The sequence below is a fragment of the Callorhinus ursinus genome, unplaced genomic scaffold (assembly GCF_003265705.2).
Source record: "Callorhinus ursinus isolate GAN/ISIS: 27379988/994484 unplaced genomic scaffold, GSC_fseal_2.0 scaffold9, whole genome shotgun sequence".
NCBI lineage: Eukaryota > Metazoa > Chordata > Mammalia > Carnivora > Otariidae > Callorhinus > Callorhinus ursinus.
Window position 1 is genome coordinate 63,227,229 of NW_027397071.1, and position 13,795 is coordinate 63,241,023.

The following is a 13,795-nucleotide window of genomic DNA, read 5'->3' on the forward strand; positions in this document are numbered from 1 at the left end:
ATACTCTGAACAGAAAAGTGACCACTTTCTGGAAGGTAGGACGTGCAGAGAAGTGAATCCGAGGTGATACTCGGAAGGATAGACGGCGGGGGAGGGGGGCCTTCGTCGGCCACTTCTGGCAAGTGATAGAGCCGCGGAGCACAAAATCGGAACTCTTAGAAGTCGGCTCCGCTGAGGGACGTCGCTCCAGTGGCTAAGCGGGGGGTGGAACCCTCGCGGGACAGTATGGTCTCAGGACCCTCGGGGTCCCAGAAAGACCGGGGGTGCCTGAGTGCGGCAGAGCTCCCAGGTATCGGAGCGGGGAAGCTGGCTGCAGAGATGGAGCCGAGGCGCGGGCTCTCAGCTCGGGGTTGCCATAGACTGTGATCCGTGGCCCAGTCGGGCCACTGCTCCTCCAGCAGGGACCCAAAAAGCGGCAGAGCCGGGGAGACTCCCCTTCCTCCCCCGGAAGGAGCAGCGCGGAAGCGCACCTCAGGGATCTGCTGGGTTTGGAGACTCCACACGGGTCGGGTGCCAGACATAGAAACACTCAATCACAGGCCGGGCGAGCACGGAGTGTGGCCAGAGACCGGGGAGACGGGAGTGACTGCTTTCCTCTGGGGGCACACTGAGGAGCGGGGCCCCGAGTTCTCAGCTCCTCCGGGCGGAGATTGGGAGGCCACCATTTTCACCCTGGTCCTCCAAAGCTGTACTGAGAGCTTGCAGGGAAAAAAAGCTCCTGAGAGCAAACCCGAGCAGCTTGCTTAGCCCGGACTCACAAGGGCGGGGCAATTCTGCCTCCGGCAAAGACATTTGGGAACCACGGCAACAGGCCCCTCCCCCAGAAGATCAGCACGAACAGCCAGCCAGCCAAGACCAAGTTTACCGATCAAGGAGAATGGGAGAACTCCAGCGCTAGGGGAATACTGCACATAGAATTCATGGCTTTTTTACCATGATTCATTAGTTTTCCAAAGTTAATTTTTTTAACTGTTTTTTTTTTAATTTTTCTTTTTCCCGTTTGCAAACAACATCTTATCCCTTTTTAAAAAAAACATTTTTTATTTTTTATTTTTAGGGTCATATTTTTATCCCTTCATAGTAGTTACCCTTATTTTTGGCATATATATATAAGTGGTTCTCTCTTTAAAATTTTGACATACAATTTTTTCTAACAGATCAAAATATACCCTAAATCACTAGTGTATGGCTTTGTTCTAGTCTCCTGCTTGATCACATTCTCTCCCTTTTTTTTTCTTTTTTTCTTTTTTCTTTTTCTTTTTAAATCTTCTTTCATTTTAAAAACAACTTCTTATCAATTCCTTTTATAAAATCTTTTATACTTTTCATCTTTACAGTCATCTACCATCCCTTCATTGTATCAACCCTTATTTTGTACATATATGTCTTTCTTCCTTTAAAATTTTAGCAGGCACTTTCTTCTAACAGACCAAAACACCCAAAAGCTAGTGTGTGGCACTGATCTATGCACTAGCCTGATCATAGTTGATCATATTGTTTTTTTTTGTTTTGTTCTGTTTTTGTTTGTTTTTATCTTTTTCTTTTTCCTTTTTTTTTTTTCTCTTCATTCTTTCCTTTCTTTTCTGATATGTATAGAGTATATTTGCGGGAGACGTTGTTAACCTGTTAGCATTCTGTTCTCTCATTCATCTGTTCTCCTCTGGACAAAATGACAAGACGAAAAAGATCTCCTCAGCAAAAAGAAAAAGATATCTTTTTCTTTTTTTTCTTTTTTTTTTCTCTTCATTCTTTCCTTTCTTTTCTGATATGTATAGAGTATATTTGCGGGAGACGTTGTTAACCTGTTAGCATTCTGTTCTCTCATTCATCTGTTCTCCTCTGGACAAAATGACAAGACGAAAAAGATCTCCTCAGCAAAAAGAACAAGAGGTAGTACCGTCTGCCAGGGACCTACTCAATACGGACATTAGTACGATGTCAGACCCAGAGTTCAGAGTCATGACTTTAAAGATACTCGCTGGGCTTGAAAAAAGTGTGGAAGTTATTAGAGAAACCCTTTCTGGAGAAATAAAAGAACTAAAATCTAACCAAGTCGAAATCAAAAAGACTATTAATGAGGTGCAATCAAAAATGGGGGCACTAACTGCTAGGATAAATCAGGCAGAAGAAAGAATCAGAGATATAGAAGACGAAATGATGGAAAATAAAGAGGCTGAGAAAAAGAGAGATAAACAACTACTGGATCACGAGGGCAGAATTCGAGAGATAAGTGATACGATAAGACGAAACAACATTAGAATAATTGGGATCCCAGAAGAAGAAGAAAGAGAGAGAGGGGCAGAAGGTATATTGCAGCAAATAATAGCAGAGAACTTCCCTAATGTGAGGAAGGAAACAGGCATCAAACTCCAGGAGGCACAGAGAACCCCTCTCAAAATCAATAAAAATGGGTCAACACCCCAACATCTAATAGTAAAACTTACGAGTCTCAGAGACAAAGAGAAAGTCCTGAAAGCATCTCGGGAGAAGAGATACATAACCTACAATGGTAGAAACATTAGATTGGCAACAGACCTATCCACAGAGACCTGGCAGGCCAGAAAGGACTGGCATGATATATTCAGAGCACTAAATGAGAAAACTATGCAGCCAGGAATACTATATCCAGCTAGGCTATCATTGAAAATAGAAGAAGAGATAAAAAGCTTCCAGGACAAACAAGACCTAAAGGAATTTGCAAACACAAAACCAGCCCTACAAGAAATATTGAAAGAGGTCATCTAAGCAAAAAGAGCCTAAAAGCAGCATAGATCAGAAAGGAACACAGACAATATACAGTAACAGTCACCTTACAGGCAATACAATGGCACTAAATTCATACCTTTCAATAGTTACCCTGAATGTAAATGGGCTAAATGCCCCAATCAAAAGACACAGGCTATCAGATTGGATTAAAAAACAAGACTCATCAATATGCTGTCTGCAAGAGACTCATTTTAGACCCAAAGACACCCCCAGAATGAAAGTGAGGGGGTGGAAAACCATTTACCATGCTCATGGACACCAAAAGAAAGCTGGGGTAGCAATCCTTCTATCAGACAAATTAGATTTTAAAACAAAGATTGTAATAAGAGATGAAGGACACTATATCTTACTTAAAGGGTCTATCCAACAAGAAGATCTAACAATTGTCAATATCTATGCCCCTAACGTGGAGCAGCCAATTATATAAGGCAATTAATAACAAAAGCAAAGAAACACATTGACAACAATACAATAATATTGGGGGACTTTAACGCCCCCCTAACTGAAATGGACAGATCATCTAAGCAAAAGATCAACAAGGAAATAAGACTTTTAATGAAACACTGGACCAAATGGACTCCACAGACATATTCAGAACATTCCATCCCAAAGCAACGGAATACACATTCTTCTCTAGTGCCCATGGAACATTCTCCAGAATTGATCCCATCCTAGGTCACAAATCAGGTCTCAACCGGTACCAAAAGATTGGGATTATTCCCTGCATGTTTTCAGACCACAATGCTTTGAAACTAGAACTCAATCACAAGAGGAAAGTCGGAAAGAACTCAAATACATGGAGGCTAAAGAGCATCCTACTAAAGAATGAAAGGGTCAACCAGGAAATTAGAGAAGAATTAAAAAAATTCATGGAAACCAATGAAAATGAAAACACAACTGTTCAAAATCTTTGGGATACAGCAAAGGCCGTCCTGAGAGGAAAGTATATAGCAATACAAGCCTTTCTCAAGAAACAAGAAAGGTCTCAAATACACAACCTAACCCTACACCTAAAGGAGCTGGACAAAGAACAGCAAATAAAGCCTAAACCCAGCAGGAGAAGAGAAATAATACAGATCAGAGCAGAAACCAATGAAATAGAAACCAAAAGAACAGTAGAACAGATCAACGAAACTAGGAGCGGGTTCTTTGAAAGAATTCACAAGATTGATAAACCCCTGGCCAGACTTATCAAAAAGAAAAGAGAAAGGACCCATATCAACAAAGTCATGAATGAAAGAGGAGAGATCACAACCAACACCAAAGAAATACAAACAATTATAGGAACATATTATGAGCAACTCTATGCCAGCAAATTAGATAACCTGGAAGAAATGGGTGCTTTCCGAGAGATGTATCAACTACCAAAATTGAACCGGGAAGAAATAGAAAACCTGAACAGACCTATAACCACTAAGGAAATTGAAGCAGTCATCAAAAACCTCCCAACAAACAAAAGCCCAGGGCCAGATGGCTTCCCAGGGGAATTCTGTCAGCCATTTAAAGAAGAATTAATACCTATTCTCCTGAAACTGTTCCAAAAAATAGAAATGGAAGGAAAACTTCCAAACTCGTTTTATGAGGCCACCATTACCTTGATCCCAAAACCAGACAAAGACCCCATCAAAAGGAGAATTACAGACCAATATCCTTGAAGAACATGGATGCAAAAATTCTCACCAAAATCCTAGCCAATTGGATCCAACAGTACATTAAAAGGATTATTCACCATGACCAAGTGGGATTTATCCCTGGGCTGCAAGGTTGGTTCAACATCCGCAAATCAATCAATGTGATACAATACATTAACAAAGGAAAGAACAAGAACCATATGATCCTCTCAATAGATGCAGAAAAAGCATTTGACAAAGTACAGCATCCTTTCTTGATCAAAACTCTTCAGAGTATAGGGATAGAGGGTACATACCTCAATATCATAAAAGCAATTATGAAAAACCTACAGCGAATATCATTCTCAATGGGGCTTTTCCCCTAAGGTCAGGAACGTGGCAGGGCTGTCCACTCTCACCACTGCTATTCAACATAGTATTAGAAGTCCTAGGCACAGCAATCAGACAACAAAAAGAAATCAAAGGCATCCAAATTGGCAAAGAGGACGTCAAACTCTTACTCTTTGCAGATGATATGATACTGTATGTGGAAAACCCCAAAGACTCCACCCCAAAACTGCTAGACCTCATACAGGAATTCAGTAAAGTAGCAGAATATAAAATCCATGCACAGAAATCTGTGGCATTCCTATACACCAACAACAAGACAGAAGAGAGACAAATCAAGGAGTCGATCCCATTTACAATTGCACCCAAAACCATAAGATACCTAGGAATAAATTTAACCAAAGAGGCAAAGGATCTGTACTCAGAAAACTATAAAATACTCATGAAAGAAATTGAAGAAGACACAAAGAAATGGAAAAACGTTCTATGCTCATAGATTGGCAGAACAAACATTGTGAAGATGTCAGTGCTACCTAGAACAATCTACACATTCAATGCAATCCCCATCAAACACCATCCACCTTTTTCAAAGAAATGGAACAAATAATCCTAAAATTTGTACGGAACCAGAAGAGACCCCGAATAGCCAGAGGAATCTTGAAAAAGAAAAGCAAAGCTGGCAGCATGACAATTCCGGACTTCCAGCTCTATTACAAAGCTGTCATCATCAAGACAGTATGGTACTGGCACAAAAACAGACACAAAGATCAATGGAACAGAATAGAGAGCCCAGAGATGGACCCTCAACTCTATGGTCAACTGATCCTTGACAAAGCAGGAAAGAATGTCCAACGGCAAAAAGACAGTCTCTTCAACAAATGGTGTTGGGAAAATTGGACAGCCACATGCAGAAGAATGAAACTGGATCATTTCCTTACAGCACACACAAAAATAGACTCCAAATGGTTGAAAGACCTAAACGTGAGACAGGAGTCCATCAAAATCCTAAAGGAGAACACAGGCAGCAATCTCTTCGACCTCAGCCGCAGCAACTTCTTCCTAGAAACATCGCCAAAGGCAAGGGAAGCCAGGGCAAAAATGAACTATTGGGATTTCATCAAGATAAAAAGCTTTTGCATAGCAAAAGAAACAGTCCACAAAACCAAAAGACAACCGACAGAATGGGAGAAAATATTTGCAAATGACATATCAGATAAAGGGCTAGTATCCAAAATCTATAAAGAACTTATCAAACTCAACACCTAAAGAACAAATAATCCAATCAAGAAATGGGCAGAAGACATGAAGAGACATTTTTCCAAAGAAGACATCCAAATGTCCAACAGACACATGAAAAAGTGCTCACCATCGCTCGGCATCAGGGAAATCCAAATCAAAACCTCAATGAGATACCACCTCACACCCGTCAGAATGGGTAAAATTAACAAGTCAGGAAACGACAGATGTTGGCGGGGATGCGGAGAAAGGGGAACCCTCCTACACTGTTGGTGGGAATGCAAGCTGGTGCAACCACCCTGGAAAACAGTATGGACGTTCCTCAAAAAGTTGAAAATAGAGCTACCATACGATCCAGCAATTGCACTCCTGGGTATTTACCCCAAAGATACAAATGTAGGGATCCGAAGGGGTACGTGCACCCCAGTGTTTATAGCAGCAATGTCCACAATAGCCAAACTGTGGAAAGAGCCAAAATGTCCATCGAGAGATGAATGGATAAAGAAGAAGTGGTATATATATACACAATGGAATATTATGCAGCCATCAAAAGGAATGGGATCTTGCCATTTGCAACGACGTGGATGGAACTGGAGGGTGTTATGCTGAGTGAAATAAGTCAATCAGAGAAAGACAAGTATCCTATGACCTCACTGATATGAGGAATTCTTAATCTCAGGAAAGAAACTGAGGGTTGTTGGAGTGGTGGGAGGTGGGAGGGATTGGGTGGCTGGGTGATAGGCATTGGGGAGCGTATGTGCTATGGTGAGCACTGTGAATTGTAGAAGACTGAGGAATCACGGATCTGTACTTCTGAAACAAATAATGCAATATATGTTAAGAAAAAAAAAAAGAAGAGGAAAATAGCAGGAGGGGAAGAGTGAAGGGGAGTAAGTCGGACGGGGAGACGAACCATGAGAGACTATGGACTCTGAGAAACAAACTGAGGGTTCTAGAGGGGAGGGGTTTGGGGGGATGGGTTAGCCCGGTGATGGGTATTAAAGAGGGCACATTCTGCGTGGAGCACTGGGTGTTATGTACAAACAATGAATCATGGAACACTACATCAAAAACTAATGATGTAATATATGGTGATTAACATAACAATAAAATTATTTAAAATAAAGAAGTCTGGTTTGATTAGAATAGGGAATCTTCCTACTAAAAGATTGGGATAAATAGGAATATCAGGGCCAAATTCTAGAAAGCTTTAATTGTCATATTAAGGAATTGGGGGGGACACAGATTTGGGGTCAAGTACTTTATGCATATTATCTTGCTTATTTCTCACAATGGTTTTATGGAGTAGGTAAAATTATTCCAGTTTGGGGATAAATAATCTAAGTCTAAAAAGATAAGTTACTTACCTAAAGCTATATGGCTAGTTCATGTCAGAGACAAAGTTTAAACCCATGGCTTCTACCACCATAGCCTGGCGTTTTGATGGACCACCGACATTTTCTACACTGGGCCAACTGAGAGCCTCAGTAGATTTTTGGGAAAGGGATTACCTTATCCAAAGCAGCATCTTAAGAAATCAGAGTTAGCGGAAGTGCAGGGTATACCTGGGCTGGCCAAACTAATTTAGGGAAACTCTATAAGTTGGACCTCAAAGCAGATGCCAGAGACTTTAAGGCTTTCTGGTATACTTTTGCAGACAGGACAATTCTTCATTTCCAGGGTGTTTGGTATGGCTCACGTCTGAAGGCACCACTATAATTACTTAATCCTTATTCCAATTTGGAGGGAGGATAATTATAAGTGGGAAGGCTAAACATGCCAACATCCAGATCTCAGGGAAAGTAGGCAGAAAGCAAGATTTTGAATAGTGCTGGAACTATTAATCACCATGTCCATAGCTACTATTGCTACTAATTGTGTCATCTGAAGTGGCATCTTATTTTGTTATTCACTACTGGCCCCATCTAACCTCACCAAACAAAATCTCTTTGAATATGCATCAATGCTGCAATCTGACATTTAAGATAAATATATCATGGAAAAGATCTTTTTTTGTTCCTGTTGTCTTAATTGTTCTTATTCTTGTCTTTATTGAGGTATAATTAATATACCATATAATTCATCCATTATAAGGGTACAGTTCTGTGATTTTTAGTAAATTATAGTTTTACACTATCACCACAATCCAGTTTTAGAACATTCCATCATCCCATGGGTACGGGGAACACAAAGTTCGGGCAATTTTCAAGTCTGCCCTGACTTTTACTTTCCCTTCTGTGTTGTGTTTACCATGAGCATTTGTGCAGCTTCAAGGTTGTTCAAGAGTGTATGACTGGCTTGAGCCTTCTCAGGTCTTACTGAGCCTGCACCCAGTCTCAGCCAGGAATATGTTTGTCCCAGCTAAGCAACTGCAGGCCCTCCTTACTTGCCAACCTCTGTGATGAATGTTTCCACAGACAATACTTCCAGATGTGGGCACTGCCCACTTTTCCAAATTGAGTCCTTTGACCATGACAGAGAAATTTCCAATCCTCCTTAGAGTATGGCCTAACCTAACAGACCCCTGCATTCACCAAACTTGGGGGAAGATGGAACAACCACAGCACATCACAGATTCCCATTCTTTTTACCCAAAGTTCAGCAGTTTTTTAAGCATAACAGTTTTGAGATTGTTGTATGTCTTTGGTCAATTTCCAAAACACTGAAATGGTTGTGTCAGTCTTGTCCAGCTTTATGTTTGTTTTTTAAAAATAGGATTTACCAATACACTCCTTCCAACATAGCCAAAAGTAGATTTTATGCATATTATCTTGCTTATTTCTCACCAGCAATTGCACTCCTGGGTATTTACCCCAAAGATACATTGGGGTAAATACAATATTGACAAATATTAGTTTTTCAATCATATAACCCTCGTACTGTCAGGCACAAAAAATATGGTATTATTTTCATACATCATTGGACTCATTAGATGAACACCTAACTCTGCGTGTGTGTGTGTGTGTTTTGAAAAGATTAGATGGAGAGCCATTCCTGTACTTAGGGATACTTGCCAAAAGGAAGTGTCTAACAAAGAAAATAATCGGATAGTGTATTTTAGGGAATCACTAGAAAATCATTTGTATGGGAAAAATGTTGTCTAGGTTCTGACACTGGCTAGCTCTGTGACTTTGGGAAAAGCACAGCACATCTCTTTGGGCCTTAGAAAGTCAGGCCAGATTATTTAAAGCATCCTTTCCAATTCCAACATAAATTATGGTTCAAATGTTCTTGATATCCTGATTGTATGTTCTGACTCAGACATCAGACTGCTGTAATGTTGCCTCTTTTTTTTTTTGTAATGTTGCCTCTTAATCTGCCCTTTATTTTATAATACTGGTAGTTAATTGAGTGCTTAGTATGTGCTAGGCCCAATGTTGTGATCTTCATACACATTATGTCACTCAGTCCTCACAACAACCTTATTATGTGATTCATACTGTTATTGAATGCCCAACATTGAACAAGCATGGTCCAGGTTCTGGGGATATAGCAGTGAAAACCAGGTAGAAATCCATGCCCTCTAGGGCTTATATTCTAGTAGCAAGAAACAGACAATATTCTATAAATTAAATCAGGAAAGGGGATGAGTTTTGGGGTGAAGGATTCACTTAGAAGAATTTAAGCTCTGAGATATATCAGTATTACCTTCTTCCATTTGCATTTTTAAAAACTGAGACACAATGAGATGAAGTAATTTGTCTATACCATAAAGTTGGAACTTGAAGCCAAACCTTTGTAGAAGCCAAAAAATGGACTCTAAAGCAGTCCTGGCTAGGGAAATATTTTATTCACCTATATATTCATTTACTAAATTCTTACAAAGCCATTCTTTAATCCTATAAATATCTGATGAGTACCTTCTGCCTGTCAGGCTCTATACTGGGTGCTGGAGACAGAAAGATGAATACCAAACACACCTTGTCCCTGAGAAATATTCAATGTAGTGGGCAACACAGATGTAAAAACTAATAATGGCAATGATGGTAAGAGACTTGATATAATAGAAGTAGTGGGTAGAGAAGGGGCACAAGGGAGGAAACAAATCCTTAAGTCAAAGACATCTTGAATTGAGAATCAAAATATGGATACAGAGACTGAGACACATGATGAGTCCTGACAGTTTTGTGTGGTTCCAGATGACAAGAGCACAGAATCAGCCTAAGGAGAACAGAAGGAGTAGTGATGGAGAAAGAAGGAGAGGTAGGTGGAGGCTGACCCAGGAGTACCTTGAATGCCAACCTAAAGAATTTGGACTTTATCCTGAGGGCAGTGAGGAACCAGGCAGGAAGGATCATGATCATTTTTCACTAAGCTCTTCCATCTCCAGGCTGCACCTGCTAATGACAGCAGATCTAGAAGTCAGGTTAACTCCTGCCTGTCTTTCCAGTTGGCTTTTTTTTCCCTTATAGACAAAGATAATTGTTAGCCAAAAGTACCTCAAGGAAGATTACCACCACAACACCATATATAAGAATGAGAATGCTATAGAAATGCCTAGAAAAGCTGGTCTCTCTGATCTTAACAACTCACACAGTCTCTAGAGTTTGGCAAAGACTATAGGGTCACATTCAAATTTAGCAAATATATTAGGAATCTCCTATGGGCAAGGACCTAAATTGTATAGACCAATATCTTCTCTTAACATTCCAGAAATACAACTTTTCAGCCTCTGCTCACACATTTCTTGAGGCAGACTGAGCCCCATATCCAAGAGAAAAAAGTTCCACCATTCCCGGAAAGGGCAACGTCCCCATAACCTCTCTCCTTGACTCTAGCTCCTCCCTTTGGGTCTGCTTCACTTGTACTTGCTTCTATAGCCCTGGGACATGTCTGTGAAGACAGCAAGCCAGTGACTACACCCCCCTCATGAGTCCTCTCCAGGCTAGTCCCTTCCTTCCTCCTCTGCCCCCATAATTCTACATTTCTGCAAATTCTGTGGTTTCTAAACTTTGTGCCTTCTTTGTTGTTCTCTGGACATAATCTAGGTTGTTAACTTCCTTTATAAAATATCAGAACTGAATGTAAAATTTTATAGGCAATATAAGCCTCCTACAGCAGAATAGGATTATTGTCTCTCTTGCTCTGAATGCTAAATCTCTAGAAATGTAACAAGAGTCTATATTAGCTTCTTTTAGCAGTGAAGTCTTCCTGTAGTTGATTTTGTTGTCATTAAATAAGGCTATTTAATTCCTCTGATTTTTTTAAATGGACCTTTTATTTTTAAATAATTTTAGATTTAGAAAAAAACAAGTTGACCACCTGTGGGTGCCATCATGGCAGACACAGCCAGTCAGGTGCTCCTGAGCTCCGGTCTCACCTTGTGTCCCAGCTACTCATGTACATGAAAGTGCTCATCCAGGTGGAATATAAGCCTCTTCCTCCAACAATAGGACAAAATATTTTGGGGCAACAATTATGTCAGCTTCCTGGTCTGTTTTGTTATGCTTAGCAGTTTGTGAGCATTGATGGGAAGCATGGGTTGTTCATGGTCTTAACTCCAAGACTGTGTTCAGGAGTCCTTGGAACTGGTCCATGGTAATGTTTTACAGCTTTACCAGTAGTGTGAAAAGGTTGAGGAAATAGAACCTGGAAATGTACAGAAAGAAGTCACATCTTCCTTCAACCAAGTTATCAAGGAGAAAAATCGAGAGACAATGGCTTGTTCTGCTGCTGCCCTCATCACACATCCTTTTCACGCGATCACTCTGAGATCTGTGGTACAATTCACTGGCAAAGAACCCAAGTACTGTGGACTTTGTGACTCCATAGTAACCATGTTTCAGGAAGAGGGCATCCTAGGATTTTTGTGGGTCTTATTCCTCACCTCCTAGGTGACATCATTTCTTTGTGGCTCTGAAACTCACCAGCCTACCTTGACAATACCTATGCACTGGACAGTGGGGTTTTCACCATGTATGAAATGAAAGTTATTCCCAAGCTGTCATAGGATTTTTTTGCCAATATGTTGACCTACAGCTTTGTGCTTATCTCTAATCTTATGGCTGTCAACAACTGTGGGCTTGCTGGTGGATCCCTTCCTTACTCCCCAATATATACTTCTTGGATAGATTGCTGGTGTATGCTACAAAAAGAGAGAAATATGAGCTGAGGAAATTGTTTGTTTTTCCAAAAGTTCCCCTTTGGGAAGACTTATTGTTGTAACCTAAGAATGTTAATTTGAGGATGTGGGGCAGGGACAGTGACATTACTATTGTCCCAGATGCACAGAATTGTGGGAGAGAATGTTGATTTCTATATAGTGTGGCATACTTTTTAAATAATCATTTAATCTTGAGAAAATGGAAAAAAAATTGAAAGGATAATTTTACCAAGTTTCCTCTAATGTTAGAATCATATACAACCATGGAGCATTTGTCAAAACAAATAAATTAACATTGATAAAATTACTATTCACTAAACTACAAAATTATATTCAGATTTCATCAGTTTTTCCACTGATGTTCTTTTTCTGTCCCAGGATACAATCCAGGATACCACATTAGCCTATAAATTTTACAAGTATAATTGTGACCCCTTATGGTTGTCCTACTATTGGTTTTAATCCTTTGTTCTAACTTGCTGTGATCATTTTGATTCTTGGATTCTCTTATCTGTATGATCAGTGTCTTCACTAAGATTTTTAAAAATATATACTTTTTAAGCATTAATTTAAATATATAAGTGTTTAGCAGGATTGAGACCTGAGACCAAGGACAGAGATCCATGCATATTACCAGAGACTTCTCTGGAATGCCTAGATTGGCATTTTTTTAAATCAATTCTATATCAGTCCCTGAGTTTGATTTTGTTACTAACTGCAGTAGCATAAGTCATCTAAGTGAACAAGGTTTTACCTGCCTCCAAGTCAACTCAGTTAAATTCAATTTAGTTTAGGAGCAAAGTGGGCAAGTGTAAGGAGATTGGAAGAATTTAAGATTTGGAGCCTGGCAGCTTCTACAACAGTCCTTATGTGGACTTGTGAAGAAAAGCCAAGATCTCAGAAAGTAGCTAGAGGGAACTGATGGCCCTGTAGACAGGCAAGTTAGAGGACAGAAGACAGTAACACAGAAAAGAAACTAGAGAGGGCCAGCACCATTCTTATCAGCAGGGTAACTTCAAAATAAAATAGCTCCCTTCCATTCTTTCTATTCCTTCCGCATTGTTCTTTCTTCCCCTTTGAAGTAAAACATCATGGAATTGCAGCTGGCAACATGATGAAACAAATGTATGAAAAATAATTACATCTTTTTGGCTGAGTTTTAAATTGAGTAATTGTTTGAAGTTAGTAATCTCAATTATCATTCCCTAATCCACCTCTCAGGAGAGTTCTGTGGACCCCCATCTGCACCAAACCTTGTCCTGATCAGACAATCTAAATTAAACAAGCTTAGTAGTTTTGGGTCCCTTCCAGCAGGCCACTTCACAAGTCACTACTCTCTTGGCATTGTTTTTGCTATTCCCTCCAAAAAGGGTCTCAATTAATTGGAGGCAGATATATCCTCCCAGCATCTGGTGAGGGACTTCCAACTTACCCAACTGCTACAGGTAGCTCATCCATTCCAAACCTCAGCCCTGGGTGAGCAAAGGCCTGAAGAGGAGATACTGGGAATTGTGACCCTGGGTTCTCCACTGCTAGAACAAGGAGGCACATGTCTAATTTACTCATGCTGCAGAGACAGACTCAGATTATGATACACCTGCTCCAGACCTGGGTTTTCTAGTCCAGTGATGTATCACCATCACTCCAGTTGCCCATGCCAGAAACCTGTCCTATTAACTTCTTTTTATTCACTCCTTGCATGCTATCTGTTACCAAGTATGATTGAGGCTAT

At 40.3% G+C, this 13,795-nt stretch overlaps 1 protein-coding gene and 1 pseudogene across 1 annotated transcript in view; both read left to right on the plus strand.

Moving 5' to 3' along the window:
- The window catches only part of LOC112823825 (AGBL carboxypeptidase 4), a 1,550,619-nt gene that overhangs the window by 1,046,249 nt on the left and 490,575 nt on the right, over positions 1-13,795 (plus strand). The gene's annotated exons all lie outside the window — the stretch shown is intronic.
- LOC112823824 (mitochondrial carrier homolog 2-like) lies at positions 11,237-12,144 on the plus strand (annotated as a pseudogene).